This window comes from Pseudophryne corroboree, chromosome 8 (assembly GCF_028390025.1).
Source record: "Pseudophryne corroboree isolate aPseCor3 chromosome 8, aPseCor3.hap2, whole genome shotgun sequence".
Taxonomy (NCBI): Eukaryota; Metazoa; Chordata; class Amphibia; order Anura; family Myobatrachidae; genus Pseudophryne; species Pseudophryne corroboree.
The window spans coordinates 229,859,524-229,886,238 of NC_086451.1; the positions used below are offsets into that span (position 1 = coordinate 229,859,524).

General features: G+C 40.5%; 1 long non-coding RNA gene across 1 annotated transcript; it reads left to right on the forward strand.

Annotated features, from left to right (window-relative positions):
- The first annotated feature begins 2,485 nt into the window (after positions 1-2,485).
- On the forward strand, positions 2,486-26,715 carry LOC134947641 (uncharacterized). The gene is made up of 3 exons (XR_010182675.1): positions 2,486-2,578; positions 17,935-18,088; positions 26,585-26,715. It is a non-coding gene; the product is annotated as an uncharacterized LOC134947641 (long non-coding RNA).

Below are 26,715 nucleotides of genomic sequence, written 5' to 3' on the forward strand. Positions count from 1 at the left end.
TCAACTTCGAGTACAAGGAGGTAGAGATCTTTCCCCCGTGTTTCTCAATCATGACATCTAAATAATGTACCTCGGTTCTGCTAATGGTGTATGTAAATTTCACCGGATGCTCACGCTCATTATGTTGTTCAATTACAGATACAAATGCCTCCTTAGACCCCTGGCAAAAAAATCAGCAGGTCGTCTATGTATCTGGTATAAAATAATATATTTTCAGCCACCTCTGGTCTAGAAATAATTTACTTCATGGTAGGAGCTTTCATCCCGCACCACTAAAACGTGGCTTACCATTTTCTCAGTTGCTCCGCATTCGTCGGATCACATCTGATCCGATTAGAGCGGAAGAACAAATGGACACTATGATCGGTAGATTCCTCAGTAGAGGATATAATTTGGAAGCACTACAGTTAGCAAAGGAGAAAGTCCTTAGACTTGATAGAGATACATTAATTAAGCAAAGTAAAAATAAAAAGGAGATGAACATGATCCCCTGGGTACAGGAATTTAATCAGCATAGTGCTAGCATAAGCAAAGTCTCCAAAAACTTGTGGCCCATAATTCAAACAGATGGTGATTTGAAACTCAGTAACACTAGACTTTTGAATTGTTACACTAGAAGTAGAAATTTAAAAGACATGTTGGTGCGGACGGATGTAAGATCAGAAGCCATTACTAGAGAAACCTTTCTCAAGAAAAAAGTGGGTTGTATGAGATGTGCTTGTACCACCTGTCAATTTTTAATTGCAGGTGATACATTCTACCACCCTGGGTCAGGTAAAAAGTATAAGATCCGACATGCTCTGACATGTAATTCTAAATTTACTATCTATCAAATCATCTGCCCCTGTGGGAAATCGTACATAGGCAAAACCGAAAGAGCCTTCAAAGAGCGTATGGCTGCGCACCGTAGCGCCATTAAGGCAGCCATTACCAAAGGGGGCAGTGAGCAGCCTGTTGCCCGTCACTTTTCCATGGCAGCACATCCATTGAGCACCTTACGATATCGTATGATCGATCATGTACCCCCGATGATACAGGGGGGCAACAGATCACTCAAACTACTTCAACGTGAGTCAGAGTGGATATTCAGGTTAGACACGCTTAGTCCCAAGGGGTTAAACGAACAGCTGGGCCTGAATTGTTTCTTATAATATATATCTCAAATATTATTGTTACTGCAGGATAATAAAATTGGATGATTTTAGGTATCATATAGTATTCTTTGCATTTACTACATAGCTAGAAGTTTGGCTAATTGTTGAACTAAGTCTCCAGTTTAATAATGATATCAGTCATAACTGCCATATGTTGGACTTTGTAACATTATTGATACAAGTATGAAACTTGTAAGGAATTGTGAAGCCTATATGATGTTTTGTACTTTGTATTGTTTTTATCAGTTCACTGGGTGGTGACTTTGAGACCGGAGCGTCCGAGTGAGGCGTGTCTGGGAATCACATCACTTCTGATGAGACCGGGTGTGCCGGATTGTCTGGCTTCCGGTGATTGGCGTCTTGGTGATGGGAGCACTTATTTAGGTAAGATTTTATTCTGTATTCATTTGTCTGATGAAAGTGCCGATATAATAAAGGGGGCACTGAAATGTTACCCTAATTGCCTGAATAGAACTTATTACTTTATGCCCAGGAGTGCCGCACGTGGAGACAGTACTATTGTGAGAGGAGTGGGGGCACCCGGGCTGGCAATATTTGTATATGGAGAGCCGGACCACCGTTGGAGATATATATATATATATATATATATATACACACGCACACACAGATATACATCTATATGTAATGCCCTAACCTCGGGCACACCAGACAAACTGGTAGCCTGTCATTTTCTAGAACAAAAGCATAGCATTAAGGAATAGAATTATAGACCATGCCCCTGACAATATTAGGGGAGGCAACCGCAGCAAAAAGCTGTTACAAATGGAGTCACAATAGTTTTTTAAACTGCAAACAATGCGCCCGAAGGTTTTCAATGACTTCCTAGGGTTAATCCATTTTCTATAGTCCTAAGTCTTTCCAAGGTTGTCACAAGTGAGAAAAGTTTTTATAACACAGGTACTAAAACCTTTATCTATCCGCTGTTCATAGCAACATGAATACTAATAAATATTACTATTTGGGTATGATGTCATATTGAAGTTGAGGTAACGGTAATATAGATACAATATAAGATGATGGATGGCATTCCAATGAGAGTATGATATCCCCTTTATGCTTTATGTTTTTTAATGTAATGTCTTAATGTGATTTTTTTTATGTCTCTTAGATGTGGCATATTATGCACTTTACCACATTATTATTTTTATAGCGCTTGAATATTGTTAAGTCACATATATGTTGCTTCTAGTTATGGCAACATTCTTAAAGTATACACTTTAAGTTGTTCTTATTGTTTTGAGATACGTTGTAACAACTGTATGCTGTGTTGTTTACAGCGTTACCTCGGTCACGCAGCTGGGACCTGCAACGTCACTTCCGCCTGTCAGAGAGATGCAGGAAGTGTCTGGACGGTGCTGCGGGCAGCGTGACTAAGGAAAACTCCGGTGGCGGAGGTCTATGGAGTAAGTGTGGGTATTTATTGCATTTCTTGTCACTTGTGTGTTGGTCTGAAGAACGTTACCGCTTGAAATACACTTTTTTGTTTACAAGTTACAAAGTCTCTAAGCGTCGCCTCATTCATTTGGATATGTATATATGTGTGTGTGTATGTATGTATGTATGTATGTATGTGTGTATATATATATATATATATATATATATAAAATGACTTGTAAGGCAGCACTCAGGAGACTGGATAGATGGCAAAAAGTTTATTTATTGTGTCACACTCCAACTGTGACGCAATAAAGAAACTTTTTGCCATCTATCCAGTCTCCTGAGTGCCACCTTACAAGTCGTTCTACATAGGTGACCAAACCGCGGAGGGCACCGGAGTAAGTAATTCGTGAGAACAAGGGGTGAGTGCCGGGCCAAGTACAAATATATATATATATATATATATATTTAATATATGGGGGGGGGAAAGGAAATACGGCGCCACTTGTGATACAAAATTACCAACGAAAAGTCACTATAGTGACAAGGTTAATTAAATGACAATACATATACACATCCCCCTAGTATATGGGTGTCGGCCAGCCGCTAAGGTAAATAACATCACTGGTAGAGAGCTGTAAATGTGAAATTTGGATATAGAGAGAGAGGGGTACGGCGACCATGTTTAATATAAATGAATGCTCTATGTGACTTAAAAATAGAAAGCTAAAAGCCAGTATCAATAAAAAATATACGTACATTTAATAACATGCTATAAAAGAACTGAGCAACATTACAAATATAATTAAAAACATATATATATATATGTTTTACAAAAATGGGGGTAATAAAATATGCATAAAAACAATAAATACAATAAATGACTGTGTCTGAAGGATAAAGGGACTTATCTCAATGCAAAGTGGAGGTGGATTCTGGGGATCCCAATGCGTTTCGTCCTAGCAGGAATTCATCATATATATGTGAGGTTCCACAAACGTAGAAGGTGCACTCTCACAGAAAACCAGTCTTCACATAAATTCACATGAAAAGATGTAGCCCAAAAGTCATCTGACGTTTCGATTCCAACATGGAATCTTTTTCAAGGAAGGCCATACAGATTACACCATATATAAATATATCCAGTCATATACATCTAGGAAAAAAGAAAACAAAAATGGACTCAGTCTCCAAGGCCCCAATGTGGTAATATCAACAGGTTTAAAGGTGCAACTAAAATGTACCATTCCTGCTCACCACAGGTAGGCGAACATATGAAGATAATATATGTAAACCCACTAGATTACCACAGCAGCTGGAAGGGGTTTGTCAGACCCCAAGAAAAATAAACAATAATTAGGAAATTACCAGCGCTATGAGTTGTATCTCTAAAATAATAAATCCAATGGATCAGTTATATAAAAGATTTTTAATAATAAAAATTAATAATATAAAAACACATAAATGACTAGATAGTTAATTTACATACATATAAACTGAATAAAAAAATATATTGTAAATCACTGGCTCTGAGATAGTGGTGTTTTCAATCTGCTGATAGGAACCAAACCATTCATTTGTGATCCCGGACTTAGTATGGATAGAAATTCACTCCTCCTTATAGATTATTTGCACAGTCAGCTGGTAATACCCTGATAATACCTCATACACAGTTCTACAAGGTGATAGCTGTAATTACTCGTCTGCGTTCAAGGGGTTTCCATATCTTGCTGGATGTACTGAAGAAAGGACCTTTTAAAATGTGTCAGTGAGTAATTAATACACCTGTGCACCTGCTGGGTTACCTGCAAAACATGCACTGTTTGGGCCCCCGAGGACCGAGTTTGAGAACCTCTGGCTTATCATAATATTTTTCATCATCCAATTGTTTTAAAGACTCCACAATATAGTCTTTCCTATTGAGAATTACTAAACCCCGCCCCCCCTTATTAGCCTCTTTTATAACCAAAGAGGTATCCTGCATCAACAGTTTTAATGCTTGTCTTTCTTTTTGGATAGGTTAGATTGTCTACTATTCTGATTAGTCTGTTGTGTATGACAATTTTTTTTAAATCCTCAAGGGTAATCTTATAAAAGGATTCTATACTGTTACTTTTTGATGTAGTGGGATAAAATTCTGACTTTTTCTTGAATAGTTCCACATTTTTAATATCATATCTTTTCTTTGGACTATTTGGATATATCCCATTTTCTTGAATGAGTCCTTCAAGTGTTGCAAGTGCTAATTCATCTGAACTGTCTGATATTATTGAACAGATAAGTCATGCTTTTGTTGTAAAGGCTTATTGGCAAAATAACGTTTTCTGCACATTGTGCGGATGTATCTATTCAAATCGACATATAAATCAAATATGTTTGGTATACACGTAGGAGAGAATTTGTCTTTTTGCAAGGAGGGACAGTTCAGAGTGGTTCAATTCCTTGGATGAAAGATTAAATAAATTAGTGGGATCAATTTTAGCAACAAAAGGTTAAGAGAACACAATGGAGAAGAGATAGGGGATGCAGATCGGGAAGGAGACAATAGATAAAACTCAAATTGATCCCACTAATATATTTAATCTTTCAATCCAAGGAATTGAACCACTCTGAACTGTCCCTCCTTGCAAAAGGGCTAAAATTCCCTCCTACGTGTATAGGAGTATAAATTATTCATTAGTGAGGTATAAAAATGCCTCCCAGTGACTCTGAGATTTACTTCTGAAGAAGCTGAGCAACCTAGCTCAGAGAAATATGTTCAGGTACTGCTGAGGAACCCCAACTTTTGTACCATTTGAGACTGATCCAGATAAGGACTTTTTTGCTTTGACTTGGATTTCCAAGGACCAGGAAATAAACCTCCCCTTTCTTCAGTGCATCCAGCAAGATATGGAAACCCCTTGAACTATCTACGCAGACGAGTCATTACAGCTATCACCTCGTGGAACTGTGTGTGAGCTATCATCAGCTGACTGTGGTATTTCAAGCTGACTGTGCAAATAATCTATAAGGAGGAGTGAATTTCTATCCATACTAAGTCCGGGATCACAAATTAATGGTTTGGTTCCTATCAGCAGATTGAAAACACCACTATCTCAGAGCCAGTGATTTACAATATATTTTTTTATTCAGCTTATATGTATGTAAATTAACTATCTAGTCATTTATGTGTTTATATTATTAATTTTAATTATTAAAAATCTTTTATATAAATGATCCATTGGATTTATTATTTTAGAGATACAACTCATAGCGCTGGTAATTTCTTAATTATTGAACATACGAAGATACCTCATTAAACCTCCTAAACAAACAACACACCCTATAAAATTTAAGGTATCATATGAACCCAGAAACCATAACAACACATTACCCTCAACCCGTGAATGTAACCAACTAAGGACAATCACCACAATAGTGGATAAAATATATACAATTTACCTGGATTGGTGGTTAGCAATTTCCAGTGTAGTGCAATGAATATTCATTATAATTCATATACACTTTGCAAAACTACATCAAAACAAACATAATATGTACACTATGTATCAATCCCCACAAAATATTCTAATAGAGACATCAAACAGAGATTACCTATGCATCGGAAGGGCAGACACAGGGGCAGCCTCCTACAGACGAAATCACGGCAATTGTTTCAAAACAACTACATCAAAGAAACAAATATTTCACTAAATAAATAGGACACAACTAACATCAATACCAATCCAATTAGAGAAAAACTTACTCAGTCAAAACGTCACATCATGTATTAGGGGCTGCTCACCCATGCCTGACTCACTTCTGAACATTTATACTACCTGCAACCGGAAGTAATGGGTGGGACCAGAGAAAAATATACACAGGATCTAATAATACCTCACAAAACCCACATGAAATGTGGGACCTTCAAACCAACATCACAGAAAGCCACAACCGTCCAATTCAGTTCTCACTCTGCCAGTATAATTCACCGCCATCGGTGGCCTCAACTCCGCCGTGATCACTATGTTAACAATGTAGAATATTCCTCATTGTGGATATAAATGTTGTTTTATTTTTTTTCCTCTTCATTATACCAGCTGCGAATTGATTTCCCCTAATGAAGTCCTTATAAGGATGAAATGCGTCAGAAACATAGACTAATTCTCTTCTTAAAGGACAACAAGCACCAGAAAAATCAGACTTGTAGGGGTCAATATACTTGTCCAATTTGTCATGATATTGTGATTCAATAAATATTAATTTAATTTTATGTAATAGATTGCTGGCTGGATTCTATTTTAAGTATATCACTGGTTTTAATTACTCATTGTGCGCCCTCTGAATTTGCTTTATATATATATATATATATATATATATATATATATATAATCAACAACTGGACCCCGGCACTCCGGACTGACGCAAATACTGCTCCGGTGCCTTCCCTTCAGGGCTTACCACCTCTGTTAGCATATATTACCTTGGAGAGGGCGGCACTCAAAGACTTGGCAAAATGATGTAGGTGAAGAAAAAACCCCGCAGGGCAACCTTTATTGTGACGTTTCGGGGACTAACCCCTTCCTCAGACAACACATGTGAGCAAAAAACAGTGTTTAAATAGACAAAACAATTAAGACATCTTACCCTCCTCTCCAGTGTGTTCCCAGGCGTGCCCGGCCGCCGTCCTGCAGGAACACACTGGAGAGGAGGGTAAGATGTCTTAATTGTTTTGTCTATTTAAACACTGTTTTTTGCTCACATGTGTTGTCTGAGGAAGGGGTTAGTCCCCGAAACGTCACAATAAAGGTTGCCCTGCTGGGTTTTTTCTTCACCTACATCATTTTGCCAAGTCTTTGAGTGCCGCCCTCTCCAAGGGTTCACTACGGCTGGCCGGCAGTCGAGCTCCCGGCGACCAGCATACCGGCCCCGGGAGGCCGACCGCCGGCTTACCGACAGTGTGGCGAGCGCAAATGAGCCCCTTGCGGGCTCGCTGCGCTCGCCACGCGATGGGCACGGTGGCGCGCTATGCGCGCCACACTATTTTATTCTCCCTCTATGGGGGTCGTGGACCCCCACGAGGGAAAATAAGTGTTGGTATGCTGGCTGTCGGGCTCCCGGCGCCGGTATACTGAGCGCCGGGAGCCCGACCGCCGGCATACAGAAGACCACCCCCTCTCCAAGGTAATATATATATATATATATATATATAAAATCCACACTGTGTAGCAGCTCTCACAAAATTCCTACACACATATGGCTGGGGTGCAAAAAATCTCAAGCGTTCCACAGAGTTCCTCCATAGTCAGCCATAATATATCCAAATACTTCAGAGTAAGCACTCACCAGTCTTCTTTAGAAAATTCAAGAATAGAGTTTAATTCACATACATTACATCACAGAAGTGCATGGCAACGTTTCGGGCCTGGCACAGCCCTTTCTCAAGACCCAACAACCAGAGTGAAGAAGCATAACCACCACAGTCACAAACTGGTCTATATATACCCCAAAACCAGCAAGGGGCTCCACCCCCACACTACAGAGTGTAGGAAGTAGGCCATAAAATCAATAAGTGTATTACAATCCAATCTAACAGTATAATCAATCATACTCTCTATATCAATAATAATATTCAGGCCAATGCCCAGAGACTTATATTCATATATCAAGGAAATCTTACAGAAAACACCTGATTATCTCAAAACCACGCTGCTATCGCATATACTATTACTGGAAGTACCCACAGCTGAGGAACATCTCATCTACCACAATAGTCCGCCCGGGTATCAAATCCTATTCAGATCATTCCACTGATGCTGCAACAGACGCGCCGTGTCGCTACCATTGCTGGTGCCCTGCGCGATCGTATGCTTTTGCATTATGGCCAGGCGCTAGAGGCTAAAAGCTTCCTCTAGTAACCAGTTTTGCGTTGTACTCGTTTACCATTGGAACGCATGCACCGGGCAGCAGCAGCACTATCAAATAGGTTAACTCATCTTGCTGGTTTGTTCAGGGCATACGTACACCAATCGTGTCACAAAACATATAACCGAACAATACAAACACTAACAAAGTTTAAAACAATACCTATGGAGCCATGGAATATATACACTGAAGACACAGAGAGCACGCACATCCACACATCCAACAATATAGATATGTGAGTGTCCCCCATGCCACCGTGTATTAAAAATGAAATAAGATGATGGCGACCCATCATCTCAGCCAAGGGGGTCTTTGCTGCAGCCCCTGGCAAGGTTTATTGATTATTATTTACAACCGATAGTTAAAACATGTGTGCTTACCTTAAGGACACAGGTTAATTTCTGAATGATCTTAAGTTGGTTGGTTTGCTTCCCCCAAATTGTGTATTATGTACTATGGACATATGCTCCCTCTACACTGTGATCCCTCATGAGGGAGGGATCCAGGCAGTATGGAAAGCACTAGAGTTGGGCCCTTACGATGGTCCACCGAGTGAGTTCCTGTTGTCCATGTTACGTCTGGTGTTAGAAAAAGTAATTTTATGTACCAAGATGAATGGTATATTCAATTAGCAGGGAATGCCATGTGTTCGAATGTGGCGCCCTCATATGCTAACTTACACATGGACCAGTATGAGCAGAAATACATCTTTGGGAGTTTTTCAGATAAATTATTTTTTAGGAGATTTATAGACAATATTTTTATTATCTGGAATAGGGATGCTGTATCTTTTTTAGATATGGTTAATTTTTTTAATAAGTTGGATAGCCCTATCCATTTCACAGCAACGTTGTAGGATTCCTCTCTAAATTTCCTGGATGTCACCATAATGAAAAATGGACCGTGTTTGGACTATACGTTGTACAGGAAGGAAACTGACAGAAACACACTATTTTGGGCGACGAGTCATCATGCGGACGCTTTAAAGTCTAACCTCCCCATATCACAATTTGTTCATATTTTGAGAAACAACTCTATTCCTGAACGTGCAGAGGATCAAGTAGCTGAATGCAGGGAGAGATTTGTCACAAGACGATATAAAGTGAGAGAGATTGAGAGATGCCTCACCAGGGCCAGAAATTTGGTGGAAGACCCACAGAGGGATATGCGGCAAAAGCCAAGTGATCAAGTGATATTGAATCTTTGCTGCAATACAGCATTGAATCCCATTAAGAAGGATATTAAGCGTTATTGGCCTCTTATTATGACTGACCCATCGTTCAAAAGACTGAATCATAACCCTCCATTGCTAAGTGTGACGAGAGGTCAAAATTTGAAAGATGTTTTGCGAAGACCAGATATGCAACCAGAGAGAGGGGCAGTGGTGTCTAAAAACTGGCTGGCGCAGTCCAGTGGATGTTTTAAATGTCTTGGATGCACCATCTGCAGAGCAATGATAACTGGACGATTCTTTTGTCATCCACACAGTGGACGGAAGATATATCTTAAACAAAGGTTCACATGTCAGCTGGATCATGTCGTTTATTTCCTCATGTGCCTGTGCGGGCTTATGTTCATGGGGAAAACCATAAGGACATTTAAAGAACGTATGTCCCAGCATAGATACACGATTCGCTTGGCGTATGAAACTATGACATCGCACAAACCGGTAGCTATCCATTTTCTAAAGGAACGTCACCAATTGGCCACCTTGCGCTATATGATTATAGACTCTGTCCCGCCCCTCCCTAGAAGTGGTGACAGAGGCTGTCTATTCTTGAAGAAAGAAGCAAGATGGATCCATGAATTGGATACTGTTGCACCAAAGGGGTTAAACAAAATCAATCCTTTAAATATTTTTATAAGAAATTGTTCTTTGTGACGCCCGGTTCTGGAGCACACATATACAGTGGGACAAAAAAGTATTTGGACAGCCACCGATTGTGCAGGTTGACCCACTTAAAAAGATGAGAGAGGTTCTTTAATTTCCATCATAGGTACACCTCAACTGTGAGAGACAGAATCTGAAAAAACCCAGGAAATCACATTGTATGATTTTTAAACAATTTACTTGTATATTCTTGAAGAAAATAAATATTTGGACACCTACCAAGCAGCAAGATTTCTGGCTCTCACAGACCTGTTACTTCTTCTTTTAAGAAGCTCTTCTATCCTCCACTCGTTACCTGTATTAATGGCACATGTTTGAACTGATTATCTGTATAAAAGACATCTGTCCACACCCCCAAACAGTCAGACTGCTACCTCTCCACCATGGCCAAGACCAGAGAGCTGTCTAAGGACACCAGGGACAAAATTTTAGAGCTGCACAAGGCTGGGATGAGCTACTCGACAATAGGCAAGCAGCTTGGTGAGAAGAGATCAACTGTTGGCGCAATTATTAAAAAATGAAAGAAATACAAGATCACTGACCGTTTCCCTTGACCTGGGGCTCCATGCAAGATCTCACCTCATGGGGTATCAAAGATCTTGATAACGGTGAGAAATCAGCCTAGAACTACATGGGGTGACCTGGTCAATGACCTCAAGAGAGATGGGACCACAGTCACAAAGGTTACCATTAGTAACACACTACGTCGTTATGGATTGAAATCCTGCAGCGCCCGAAAGGTCCCCCTGCTTAAACCAGCAATTGTCCAGGCCCGTCTAAAGTTTGCCAGTGACCATCTGGATGATCCAGAGGAGGATTGGGAGAATGTAAGGTGGTCAGATGAGAGCAAAATCAAACTTTTTGGTATAAACTCCACTCGCCGTGTTTGGAAGGAGAATAATAATGAATGGCATCCAAAGAATACCATACCCACTGTGAAGCATGGGGGTGGAAACAACATGCTTTTCTGCAAAGGGGACAGGACGACTGATCCATATTAAGGAGAGGATGAATGGGGCCATGTAGCGTGAGATTTTGGGCAAAAACCTCCTTCCCTCAGCAAGAGCATTGAAGATGGAATGCAGCTGGGTCTTCCAGCATGACAATGACCCCAAACACACCGCCCGAGCAACTAAGGAGTGGCTCTGTAAGAAGCATTTCAAGGTCCTGGAGTGGCCTAGCTCGTCTCCAGACCTCAAACCAATAGAAAATCTGTGGAGGGAGTTGAAAGTCCGTGTTGCCCGGGGATAGACCCAAACCATGACAGATCTAGAGAAGATCTGCATGGAGGAGTGCTCCAAAATACCTGCTACAGTGTGTGCAAACCTGGTCAAGAACTACAGGAAACGTTAGACCTCTGTAATTGCCAACCGAGGTTATATTACGAAGTATTGAGTTAAACTTTTTGATTTGTCCAAATATTTATTTTCTGCAAGAATATACAAATAAATTGTGTAAAAATCATACAATGTGATTTCCTAGGTTTTTTTTTCAGATTCTGTCTCTCACAGTTGAAGTGTACCTGTGATGGAAATTACAGACCTCTCTCATCTTTTTAAGTTTGTCAACTTGCACAATCGGTGGCTGTCCAAATACTTTTTTGCCCCACTGTATGAATTTATTCTACCTTGGATTGGATAGATGAAAGGGTATTGGGCTATAAAGGTCAGCATCCTTCATTTAATTTTTAATACACGGTGGCATGGGGGCCAATTTTTGTCCGAGTATTATTGAAAGAAATGCATCCCGAGGGGATCAGAGTTAACAACACGCCCACCATAGGTCACAGAAATCCTGAGTTCTGTGTCCGCTGGTGTGGCATGCTGAACAAGTGTTCTTTTGATTTAATTGCACTGGTTATAGAAGAGGTTGGGAAAGAATTGGAAAAAATAAAGGTCGATATAAAGACCATTGAGAAAGAATCATTGTCTATTTTGAAAACTGATAAATCTGACAACTGGCTTAAGTGGTTACAATCGCAAATTGAGAAATATAAATTAGATTTGATTGCCTTTAAAAGGAAGAAATTGGATATAGTAGAAGGTGACTACCAGAGACATTCAGTCTACTGGTGGCTCTCCGGAGATGGGAGTGGATCAAGGCCTAGATTTAATTCTAGGTTTAGACAAGGTGGTAGATTTGTTAAAGGCGATCAGTATTCTTCATCTGAAATGGAGTCTTCAGAAGGTCTGCCCCCCTCAGGTTCTTCTTTTTTAGAAGCAGAGATAAGAACCACAAGAAGTGGTATAGGCCGAAGACAGCGCGCCCGCACCCACGAAAAGAGAGGAAGGGGTCGCTCAAGGGGCGGAAGGGGTCAGAAGAATTGATATTTAACCTATTATCTTGTGTACTCACTACTGCCGAGGTGTCATTATTATCTAAGGGTTTAACTTTTATTCCCACAAATCCCTTTGACTGGTCGGTGGACCAATTAAAGATTGGCAGAAAGCTTCGCCTCAGGGAATTTTTTGACAATACAGTGAATACTAATGTACAGAGTACTAGTCCTATTTTTAAAAAAAATCAAGTAATTTTGACCCCATATCAAACAATTCTAGTTTAAAAACGTTCCTCCAGATGATTGATAAAGTCGGGGGGCAATGAAGAAAGAGAGACCTTTTGATAACCTAACATCTGATGAAAGAATGGCTTTACAGGCCTTACATAAAGATTGTTTAGTGGTTATTAGAAACGCTGATAAAGGAGGAGCGGTGGTCCTCCAGTATTTCACTCAGTATGATAGAGAGATAAGGAACCAGTTGTCAGATGTGGACACTTATCAGAGGGTAGAGTTTAGCCCTGTGGCAAGGTTCAAAAAGCAAGTGGATAACTTGCTAAAGAGGGGCCTTACCCAGGGGTTGCTCAGTGAGGATGTTCTATTGTTTTTGACGGTGAAGTTTCCAATTTGCCCTATAATTTACACATTACCTAAACTGCATAAAACACTCACTGACCCCCCTGGGTGACTCAACATCTCAGCCAGGGGGTCTTTGCTGCAGCCCCTGGCAAGGTTTATTGATTATTATTTACAACCGATAGTTAAAACACGTGTGCTTACCTTAAGGACACAGGTCAATTTCTGAATGATATTAAGTTGGTTTACTTCCCCCAAATTATGTATTATGTACTATGGACGTATGCTCCCTCTACACTGTGATCCCACATGAGGGAGGGATCCAGGCAGTAGGGAAAGCACTAGAGTTGGGCCCTTACGATGGTCCACCGAGTGAGTTCCTCTTGTCCATGTTACGTCTGGTGTTAGAAAAAAAATAATTTTATGTACCAAGATGAAGGGTATATTCAATTAGCAGGACCGGCCATGGGTTCGAATTTGGTGCCCTCATATGCTAACTTATACATGGACCAGTACGAGCAGAAATATATCTTTGGGAGTTTTTCAGTTAAATTTCAGTTAAATTGTTATTTTTTAGGAGATTTATAGACAATATTTTTAATATCTGGAATGGGGATGCTGTATCTTTTTTAGATATGGTTATTTTTTTGAATCAGTTGGATAGCTCTATCCATTTCACAGCAATAGTGGATGATTCCTCTATAAATTTCCTGGATGTCACCATAATGAAAAATGGACTGTGTTTGGACTATACGTTGTACAGGAAGGAAACTGACAGAAACACACTATTTTGGGCGATGAATCATCATCCGGACGCTTTAAAGTCTAACCTCCCCATATCACAATTTGTTTGTATTTTGAGAAACAACTCTAACCCTGAACGTGCAGAGGATCAAGTAGCTGAATGCAGGGAGAGATTTGTCACAAGAGGATATAAAGTGAGAGATTGAGAGATGCCTCACCAGGGCCAGAAATTTGGTGGAAGACCCACAGAGGGATATGCGGCAAAAGCCAAGTGATCAAGTGATATTGAATCTTCGCTGCAATGCAGCATTGAATCCCACCAAGAAGGCTATTAAGTGTTATTGGCCTCTTATTACGACTGACCCAGCATTCAAAAGACTGAATCATAACCCTCCATTGCTAAGTGTGACAAGAGGTCGAAATTTGAAAGATGTTTTGCTAAGACCAGATATTCGACCAGAGAGAGGGGCAGTGGTGTCTAAAAACTGGCTGGCGCAGTCCAGTGGATGTTTTAAATGTCTTGGATGCACCATCTGCAGAGCAATGATAACTGGGCGATTCTTTTGTCATCCACACAGTGGATGGAAGATATATCTTAAACAAAGGTTCACATGTCAGCTGGATCATGACGTTTATTTCCTCATGTGCCCGTGCGGGCTTATGTACATGGGGAAAACCATAAGGACATTTAAAGAACGTATGTCCCAGCATAGATACACGATTCGCTTGGCGTATGAAACTGGGACATCGGACAAACCGGTAGCTATCCATTTTCTAAAGGAACGTCACCAATTGGCCACATTGCGCTAAATGATTATAGACTGTGTCCCGCCCCTCCCTAGAGGTGGTGACAAAGGCCATCTACTCTTGAAGAAAGAAGCGTGATGGATCCACAAATTGGATACTGTTGCACCAAAGGGGTTAAATGAAATCAATCCTTTAAATATTTTTCTATGAAATTGTTGATGCCCGGTTCTGGAGCACACAAATATATGAATTTATACTACCTTGGATTGGGTAGATGAAAGTGTATTGGGCTATAAAGATCAGCATTCTTCACTTCATTTTTAATACACAGTGGCATGGGGGACACTTGTATATCTATATTGTTGGATGTGGGGATGTGCGTGCTCTCTGTGTCTTCAGTGTATATATTCCATGGCTCCGTAGGTATTTTTTTAAACTTTGTGTTTGTATTGTTCTGTTATATGTTTTGTGACACGATTGGTGTACGTATGCCCTGAACAAACCAGCAAGATGAGTTAACCTATTTGATAGCGCTGCTGCTGCCCAGTGCATGTGTTCCAATGGTAAACGAGTGGAACGCAGAACTGGTCACTAGAAGAAGCTTTTAGCCTCTAGTGCCTGGCCATAATGTGGAAGCATACGATCGCGCAGGGCGCCAGCAATGGTAGCGGGATGGCAACATCAGCGGAATGATCTGAATCGGATGTGATCCCCGGGGGGACTGTTGTAGTAGATGAGATGTTCCTCAGCTGTGGGTACTTCCGGTATTAGTATATGCGATAGCAGTGTGGTTTTGAGATAATCAGGTGTTTTCTGTAAGGTTTCCTTGATATATGAATATAAGTCTCTGGGCATCGGCCTTAATACTATTACTGATACAGAGAGTATGATTGATTATACTGTTAGATTGGATTGTAATACACTTATTGATTTTATGGACTACTTCCTACACTCTGTAGTGTGGGGGTGGAGCCTCTTGCTGGTTTTGGGGTATATACAGACCAGTTTGTGACTGTGGTGGTTATGCCTCTTCACTCTGGTTGTTGGATCTTGAGAAAGGGCCATGCCAGGCCTGAAACATCGACATGCACTTCTGTGATGTAATGTATGTGAACTAAACTCTATTCTTGAATTTCTCTCTGAAGTATTTGGATATATATATATATATATATATATATATAGTTGCTAATCCTGTGTACTATACTATTATTTTTTGTGACACTGCTGGTCAGACCGCAGTGTATAATCATACACTTATTGTGACACTGTAGGTGGTCTGTGCTTTGTTGTACATAAAGTGGTCCTCTGCCAATCTATAGGTGCTCTGTGTATTAGGATTAGGGTAACCCAAACCATATATAATTTTTAAAAATATTTATTTTTTTGGTGCTAAACCCCAGCGTACTATACTATTATTTTTTTGTGACACTGCTGGTCAGACCGCAGTGTATAATCATACATGTATTGAATTTGTGACACTGTAGGTGAAATTAAACTGCAGTGTTAGATTACTATTTCTAACTCATACACATATTGTGTGACACTGTAGGTGAAAGTGAACAGCATTTTTATGATTTTTGATTCATACATCTATTTGTGTGACACTGTAGGTGAAAGTGATCCGCAGCATTATTATTTCTAAATCGTGCACATATTGTGTGACACTGTAGATTAAATTAAAACACAGTGTATTATATATTCGGTCTCATACACATACTGTGTGACACTGTAGGCAGTACATATTTTGAACAAATTATGGTTTGTGCTGTACCCCACTTGGTTTGTGTTTGTTGATAGATATTGAGGATGAACAATTGAGAGGAGAGCAAGAAGCACATACTAGTACTGCAGGTGATGATACAAGTCATCTACTAAGGCCTATGTCCAAGGTATAGAGGGCTTAAGTCAGTGCATGTAAAATGATAGAAGCCATTTTTACAGTGGTAAAGATAAAAACATCAAAAGGAAAGTTAGCTGCAGAGAAACATGAATGTGGCAAGGAAAGACTCAAGTCTTGGTCTTTAAGTTGTGGTTCTACAGCTGTCAGTGAGGCATCCTATTCTGTATCTCATGGTGATGCAAGGACTCTAGAAAGTTGTCACAAATACAAAAACCACTAAGGTAGTAGAACAAACTGTGCATTCAGAACCATCACACATTCATGAGGAATGTTTAGGGGTGTCCACGTCAGTTATGCATGAGTCTGACATTTCTCACGCTATCCTCATAGAGAAGCCTCTTTCACCTCCTTCCACCAATTCTGTACCATCTGCACATGTGGGAGCAGAACAAGTAAAGATGGTGATATTGAGGGCATAATAGAAATTGAGGATCCGTTGTGATAGTGAAACTGGATGAGGGGGATATGTGTGTATTACTCTGAGACACTGAGGATGTTAATGATGATGATGTTGTTTATGTAAGTCAGCCACCAGTGGCTGCAGTTCTTGCCAATGATAAAAAGAAAGCCATTGTGATACCTGGGCATAAGACCAAAAAAAGCCACTACTTAAGTGTGGGATTATTTTTTACCTAAATCCTGACAATGTTTGTGAAGGCATCTTCTCTATTTGTGAGGCCAAAGTTGGTAGAGGTAGGGATGTTAGCCATCTAGGTACCTCTGCGGCAAGTTCCTGAAATGTATTGTACAAGATTATAATGTCAATAACACCCTCCTTATTAGCCTCCTCAGTAGTGATCAGAGGTAGTCCTTACAAAAAAATTTTTTTGTGGGGGGCCCAAACAAAGCAAGCACTTCAGCAACAAAAGTGTCAGACCCCACCGAAGTGCATGGTTTGTTAAACTGTGCATGTCCTTTTTAATATCCAACATAATGGTGGGTGGGAGGCCCCAAGGACAATTCTATCTTGCATTACTTTTAATTTTTGCACTGCTGTGTGGCAATGTGTCATAGATGTGCTATAAACTGCTGTGTGTTTGTGCCGCTGTTGTGTCGGTTAGTAACCTGCTGGCTCGCAGCAGCCTTTGGCCTAAAATGGATGAAAACAATATTGTGAGCAGTGATGTGGTCAAAATTGACTGGAAATGAATGTTATTGAGGTTTATAATACTGTAGTAACATAAACAGGCACAAATTCTGTGATTTTAGCAGTTTTTATGATTTTTTTACATTTGTATTCCCTCTCTTGAATATCTCATCAGTCAATCTCCAATGTCATCTTTATACTGATGACACTTAATCTACCCCTCTTCCAATAATCTCTCTCTTTCCATCATCCTAGATGTCTTTCTGCCATTTCCTCCTGGATGGACCAGCATTTTTTGAAATGTAACATGGCCAAGACCAAGCTTATGTTCCTCTACCACATCCTCTTTTTACATTGACAACATCATAAAATGAAGGGAGGCCAAATAAGGATAAACACAGCAATTATGGTAAGAAGGTGGTCAGCAGGGGTATGGGGCACAAGACTATCCATTTGTATATTACAAGAGACTTCTATCCATTTGTTTCAAGTTAATATTAGACCTGCTGTATAGCAAACCAGGACTGGCTGATAGTTCTGACTCGCAGAGATACATGGGATTATTCAAATTAGATTGCTATTTTGAAAAAATTGCAAATGAACGACTTTCTCAAAACTGCGCATGCACTGTGGCAGCACAGCGCATCCGCTAGCAGTCACAGTGCTTTCTCAACCTGGAGGGCTGCGATCACACTTTGAGTGACAGCGGTGGGCATGATGGGGGCAGCGTTTCAGTGTTGCGAGGGGGTGGTTTGACGAATGCAGGCTAGCTGTACCATTTTTGGGGTGGCAGCGTGACGTCACATGCAGCAGCTCTGATTGAAAAAATGACGGCGGACCACCTGCAAACTCATCCTAGCTGCTGGGGATTGTCATAATTGCTGCAACCGCAATCCTATTGCAATAACATCACTTTTAGGTTGCAATCGCAGCCACGGGGTGGGAGTTATCATGCTGGGTGGCCTTGTCCTGCTAGATTGCTTAGAAATTAGCTGAACATCACTCCATGTGTAATGGTGCCGGCGACAGCAATGCACGATCCTGCGCGTCGCTATCACCAGTGTTAGATTGCATGCAGGCACAGTCTTGCAGGTCGCTGGGTGAAATGAGCGGCCTCTCTGTCCCCCTCCCCCCTCACTCTGAACGGGGAGAGAGATGTGTGCTGAGCGGTCTGTGCTAGACTGCTCAGTACACATCTCTGGGGAAATCTCCCCATCAGTACGGACCTTAATAAAGTGAAAAATCAGTGTGTGATCATATCTGCTCAACATCTGGAATGAAGTACAGCATACAATAAAATCAGATTATCTAAGGAAATAAATGCCTTGGAGAAACACATCTTAAAGGTAAATATAGTAATTCCCACAAAACAAAATAAAGTGGTTAAAGAAGGAGAGTATAGGCCCTTTAAAAGATAAGTTGGGAGTCTTACTAAAAAATTATAATGACATAGCGGACACACTAAATGAGTTTTTTTTAACGGTATTTACCAGAGAAGACCAAATGCAGGGTCTAACACACAATCTCAACAAAAATAATGTCCCACTGCTAAATGCTTATTTAAGTGAGGAGGTAGTCTGTGACCGATTAAAAAATGTAAAGATTAATAAGTCACCTGGTCCCGATGGAATTCACCCAAGGGTTCTCATGGAGCTTCATTCTGAACTAGCAAGACCACTATTTTTGATTTTCAAAGATTCAGTTATATCAGGTATGGTTCCCAAGGACTGGCGTATAGCGGAGGTGGCGCCAATATTCAAAAAGGGAAGTAAAGCCGAACCGGGTAATTATAGACCAGTTAGTCTTACATCTATAGTGGGGAAAGTATTGGAAGGTATTCTAAGGGATAATAATCAGAAGTTCCTTGATGCCAATAAGATCATTAAAAAGAACCAACATGGATTTGTTAAGGATAGATCATGCCAAACCAACTTACTTGGCTTTTATGAAACCGTAAGTGCGAACCTTGATCAGGGTAAGGAGATGGATATAATCTTTTTAGACTTTGCCAAAGCTTTTGAAACAGTACCACACATGTGACTTATCTATAAGCTACAAGAAATAGGGCTAGGTAGCACAATATGCACTTGGGTCAGAAATTGGTTAGATAATAGGGAGCAGCGTGTTGTGGTTAATGGATCATTTTCAAATTGGACTGAAGTGCTAAGTGGTGTGCCACAAGGGTCTGTACTAGGACCACTATTGTTTAACATTTTCATTAATGACCTAACAGTAGGTCTAGAGAGCATGGTGTCTATCTTTGCAGATGATACAAAATTGTGTAAGGTTATAAATACGGAGGGGGATGCCAAGTCTCTTCAGAATGACTTAGTGAAACTAGACACATGGGCAGCTAAATGGAGAATGAGATTCAATACCGACAAGTGTAAGGTAATGCATTGTGGTAGCAAGAACAAAAACAACACCTACATGCTAAATGGGGTAATATTAGGGGATTCTGTACTGGAAAAAGACTTGGGTGTTCTCATAGAAAGCAAACTAAGTAACAGTACCCAAAGTAGGATTGCAGCAAAGAAGGCTAATAAGATATTAGAATGCATAAAACGGGGAATTGATGCAAGAGACGAAAGTGTTATACTACCATTATATCAATCATTAGTGAGGCCACATCTAGAATACTGTGTAAAATTTTGGGCACCATACTTCAAAAAGGATATCCTGGAGCTTGAAAAGGTTCAGAGGCGGGCGACCAAACTAATTAAGGGAATGGAGACGCTGGAATACGAGGAAAGGCTTGAAAGGCTAGGCATGTTAACACTGGAAAAGAGGAGACTAAGAGGGGACATGATCAACATCTATAAATATATAAGGGGACAATACACAGAGCTTGCGCGGGACCTGTTTTTTTTATAAGATCATCTCATAAGACACGTGGGCACTCGCTTAGGCTAGAGGAGAGAAGATTCCGCACAATGCGGCGAAATAGTTTTTTCACAGTAAGGACAATACGTGTTTGGAATACCCTGCCTGATGAAGTAGTAACGGCGGACTTAGTCAACACCTTTAAGAATGGGTTCGATAAATTCCTAATGGATAAGGATATTCAGGGTTATGGTGCTTAGTCACGCACTATAGTTATTAAAACAAAACGTTTGACATCAGCATGAGGCAAAATTAGTCCTAAAAGAAAACTGCATAGGAGACCACCAATAAGTTGAACTGGATGGACAAATTGTCTTTTTTCAACCTTAGATACTATGTTACTATGGTAAATGAAATGCTTAATAAAGGGTGGACAGCAGTCTACAAAAAATTTTTTTTAACTATGCATTGATTTTGACTGTTATGTGAACTGCTGATCCGACAGAAATACCACCATCAATCTTCAGCAGATTGAGTGGGAGTGGGACCTCATTTGCAGTGGCACTGAGAGGGGGTGGGGCAGGTACTAATTGTCTGTGCATGGGTTTGTTGAGCATTTCAGATTACCTGGAATCTGAATCACTCCAAACTTCTGGAATCTAAGTTCGACTTGGGTGTTTTCACCAAATTCTGATTCCAGATCAAGGCTAAACGTCATAGCATCGGTTTCCCACAGATTTTGGATTATTTTTAAGGGACCCGTGTCAGTGACTTGGCACCATTTCACTCTGACTCGGCACGCTGCTGTATGCTGCTCTGTACTCTGCTGGTTCAAGTAGCTGTGCTGTGTTCAGACTCATTAAGTGGCTGCTGTGTCTAGACTCAATACTAGTGGCTTTGCTGTGTCCATTAAGTGACTATGCTGTGTCCACCCAGAACCTATCCACTGTCCATCAGCTCCAGTGCTGCTGATGCACCTACCCAGTGTCCATCTGCTCCAGTGCTGCCTACAATCCTGACAATTGTCCAGACATCTGTAGTGTTTGTAAAACCACAGTAAGTAGAGGTAGGGAAGTTCACCATCTAGGAACTCCTTCCTGTTACGTCATTTGCAGCAAGCTCATGAAAAGTTTTTGACAACATCAGAAACTTTGGCAATTTTTTTTTTAACAACAACCAGTCTAGCATCAGTAGCTCCCTTCTCTCAACTAGATCCCAACATCTGCAATCTCCACCACCAATACCTTCATCCTCAATATCCTCAGTAATGATCGGAAGTAGTCCTGCATCCAATTTGTTAAGGCTATGTGACTTCTCCCCTATCCAGGAATCCTCAGAAGAATCCTTCAACGCTAGGCTTACTGCTGGTGGGGATAGATCTTCAACCCAGAAGGAGACCTAGAAGACTATTAGTAGTATTGTTAAAAAACAATTGACTGTGAAACAATCCTTTGCAAGGCTAAGCAAGTATGACCACTCTCAGTCAATCACACTGTGGATCACTGATTCCATCGAGGCTATGCTACTATTAGAGCTGCATCCTATATCCGCTATTAATACAGTGGGTTTTACACAGCTAAGTGAGGTCCTGTGTCCCTGGTATCAAATTCCATCTCTGTTCCATTTTACCCTAAATGCTGTTCCTCAGTTGAACCAGGACATTAAAATAAAATAAATTATTGGCTTACAAAATGCCATTGTTCTTACTATCCACTTAACCACAGACGTGGACTAGTGATAGTGGGAAAGTAAAGATTACATGACTGGGACAGACCACTGGGTGGGTGAATCATCATCAGCAGCAACAGTATCTAACAAACAACACCAGCTTATTCAGAGGCAGCAGAGCCGGCCCTAACCAATATGATGCCCTAGGCAAGATTTTGGCTGGTGCCCCCTAGCACCCCTGCTGGTTCTGCCTCTGACCTTGCACCTCTTTCCCAGCACCATCACCCCTCACCCATAGCAGTCCTTGTACCCCCTATATTTTACATAGGAACAGTTCGCACATTTGACGCACAGCCCAAAAAGGGGTGTGTTTTTGCTGGCAAAGGGCATGGCCACACAATAGTAACCCCAATTCCAATTACGCGACACAGTACTGCAACTTTATTCACATTTTATCTTGCGATAATGTCCATAATGCATATTACATCCCACAGTAGTATCACTTTACCTTATAAACATTACTCCTCACAGTAGAGCCCCTTATTCACATTACATCACACTGAATTGCTCTTTATTCACATTAGACACAGTAGTGCCCTTTCTATATGCAACGCCACATAGTAGAGCACCTTATACACATAATGCCCCACATTAGTAATGCATTTATACACAATTCCACACAGTAATGCCCCTTACACATATGAGACACATTAATGTCCTTATAAACATAATGCGCCTTACACATTATGACAACCTTTATAAATGCCCTTTTACACATAATGTCCCTTACATATTGCACACATTATTAATGTCATTATACACATAATGACACACATAGTGCCCGCTACACATTTGCTGCACATTATTAGTGCCCCTATACACATAATGACACACATACAGTAGTACCCTGTTACACATATGCCGCACATTATTAATGCCCTTATACACATAATGACACACATAGTGCCCCCTACACATTTGCTGCACATTATTAGTGCCCCTATACACATAATCACACACATACAGTAGTACCCTGCTACACATATGCCGCACATTATTAATGCCCTTATACACATGACACACATAGTGGCCCTTTACACATATGTTGCACATTATTAATGCATTTTTACATGACACACATAATGCTCCTTACACATATTCCGAACACTACTGAACAACCAACCCACTCATATGCACACAGCACTCACACTGCCACTAACACTGTGACCTCTGCCTCTGCTTAGATACAGATGTGTCCTCACAAATCTTGCATCAATGCTAATGTCGGGCACCTTTTTTTAATGAAAATGCATCTTATTTGCATTGCTATGTGTCTAGGATGCACAAGCAGCTTCTGGTGATTAAACTGATATGCAGCATGCCTATATACTGTGTGAGACTGTGGCTGTATCTGCATATGAAATGCTACATACAGAATATAGGCATGCCGCATATCATTTTAATCAGCAGAAGCTGCTGATGCCCCTAGGCATATCAAATGCCCTAGGCAATTGCCTAGGTTGCCTATGCCTATGGCCGGCTCTGAGAGGCAGGCTACTCTGTGTTTCACCAGCTTCACTAAGAGGCATATCACTGACAACCTCTTAGAAAAACTAAGGGATGTCATAGAAACATGGCTTACCCCACTTTGACTTTCCTCAGGATTTGTGATTTCTGATAACACCACAAATATTGTGAAAGCATTACAGCTGGGTAAATTCCAACACATCCGATGTTTTGCTCACACAATCAAGTTGGTGGTACAGGTTGTTGTTTTTTTTTTTAAATGAAAGAGGAATGCAGGAGATACTGTCTGTGGCATATTTTCTGCATTCAGCCACAGCATGCAGGAGATTGCAGAACTTGCAAGAACAGTTTAATTTGCCCCGGCGACAACTGAAGCAAGAGGGGTAACCAGGTGAAATTCCACCCTTTATATGCTTCAACAGAAGCAAAAGGTCATTCATAGTTATACAATAAGCCATGACATTGGGAGAGAAATGGGAGTGTTCCTTAGCCCAATGCAGTGGGGAATACTTTCCTTCTTTTTTAGGTTCTTAAACCCTCCAAAGTAGCCACCTGTGAAGTGAGTTCTAACACTGCTAGCTTGTGTCAGGTGATTCCCCTAGATAAACATAAGAATATCAGCTGGAGAAATTGAAGGAGGAAATGAAACAAAGCTATTCCACAAAGCATGTCAGATTTGTAGATCGAGTCCTTTATTTGCTTCGCCAGGATGTAAGGGTTGCGAATATCTTGAAATCGGATCACTGCATTTTAGCAACCGTGCATGTTCCTAGGTTTACATCATGTCTTTCTTACCAACTGACCCAGATTTAAGAGATGCAAAAAGCTCCTAGTGAGCAAGTTGGCTGCTCAAGTGGTACACAACACGATAAAATCTCCTCCTTCAGTTTCTCCAGAAGCTGCCAGTAAAAAAAACCTCAGCTTTCCAAAAGACCCAGTGGTGATGCAGAGGAGTCAACACAACATTTTGACATCTGGTTGGATCTAAAAGCATGGTCTTAAATTAGTGACCCCTCTACTGTAACTCCATCTGATGCGGTCACCATCCAAATGATGGTGGAGGATTATTTTCATTACACCATACAAAAAGGCATGTCAGTGAGTCCCTTTGGCTACTGGACAGAAATAAGGCAATTTGGAGGGCATTTTTCAATCTGGCTTTGCATTACTTAAGCTGCCCACCCTCTAATGTGTACTCAGAGTTTTCAGCACAGCCAGAAACTTTATCAGCGATTGGTATAAGAGGCTACTTCCTCAAAATGTGGAAAAGTTGATGTTCATCAAAATAAACTACAAATTCCATGAGATAGAACTTTTCCGGCAATTACAGTATGTCAAAGTACAGAGATTTCTATAATGGTGTATTCCAGCGTGGATGAAGTAATATTGTTTGTAGAATGATGTTACACTGATGAGGATGGTAGTGATGATGACATATTGCCACTGTAGAGCTGTTAGCATTGCTGCCTTAAACCCATTTGTAGCTTGTTTTGTGGTAGCTCAAACAAAATCAGCACTTCAGCCACAAAAGTGTCAGTCCCTATTGCTGAAGTGCTTGAAATGTTAAACTGTGCATGTCATTTTTAAAATCCAACATAGGACAATTCCATCTTTCACCACTTTTCATTTCTGCAATTATGTGTGGCAATTTTCCTTAGATGTGCTATAAACTGCCATGTATTTGTGCCGTTGCACTGTTGCTTAGTAACCAGCAAGCTCGCTGCAGGCTTTGGCCTAAAGCAGATCAAAATAATAATAAGAATTGTGAGGTGGTCAAAATTGTCTGAAAATGTATTTTATTTAGGTTAATAATACTCTAGGAACAAAAAAGGTCCAACCTAAGTGATTTTAGCTTTTTTTTGTAAATTTTGGGGGGAAAAGCAATACCAAACCCAGTCACGGCTGAAAACCAAAACTGGACGACGAATTAAAACCAAAACCAGCAAAAATGGTTCTGCGCCCATCTCTGGTTCTACAGTATTTTGTTCTAAAGTCAGGCGTTTGGTTGGTTTTTCATTTGTTTGGCATTTATTAATGTGTGGATTTCAGATCTAACTAAAAAAAAACACCCATATACTACCTTTAGTGAATACACCACGAAGAATGAAAAACAGAATAAAGTAGTTAGAAACACCGAAATGTCTCAGATCAAGGACCAATTGTAGTAGGGTCCAAGTTTTCAAAATGTGTGAGTTTTAAAAAAAAATGTATATAGGGATTAAAAGTATATGCTCTAAATTAATAATGATTTTACACATATTTTGTCCATAAAGAAGTTAAAGAATTATCAGTTGACACTCATTTAGGTTGTTATAGTTGAAATGGAATATTTACACTAGAGATGAGCGGGATCTCAGACATCCGAGCCACGAGGTGGGAACAGGGGCCGTATTCTACTCCAGCCAGGAGCAAGGTGGATACATCTGCTACAAACGGTCCAACCATTCGGACTGAATGAATCATTAGCACTGAATTGCTTTCTATAATGTATTCCTGCTTTGTTGTATTCAGCTCAAGTAGCAGGTTTATTGAGACCACTAAAATTACACTTGTTATGTGTGGTCCATCTGGGCTACACTGTGTGCTTTAGTTTTTCTTGTAGTGACTAATCATCCTGATTAGTGTTTTAGACAGCTCATATAGTATTTGTAATGTTAGAGACTAGCTGCTTTAGATGTGCTTCTTGGTAATGCATTTTTCTCACAGCCCTGAATTGATCTTATCACTATAGTAATATTGCATATAATTAACATAGCAGTTTTCTATATATTCTATATTTCTTGCAGTTGCACAGATAGCACAGTGTGTTATACGATTAGACTGTAGTGTTTTATCCTAGGATTCAGGGCTTTATACGTGGCTGCATCATTGCTGTTTCTTTCCGTAGTTTATCACTAGTTACCATGGTGATGGTCACTCCCCCCGCCTGCAGCCTCTGTGACGGATCCTGGGCGCCGGCGGCTGCCTATGACGTCACATGGATTCTGGAGCGGACGGCGACGGCGGCTCTCCTGTGCA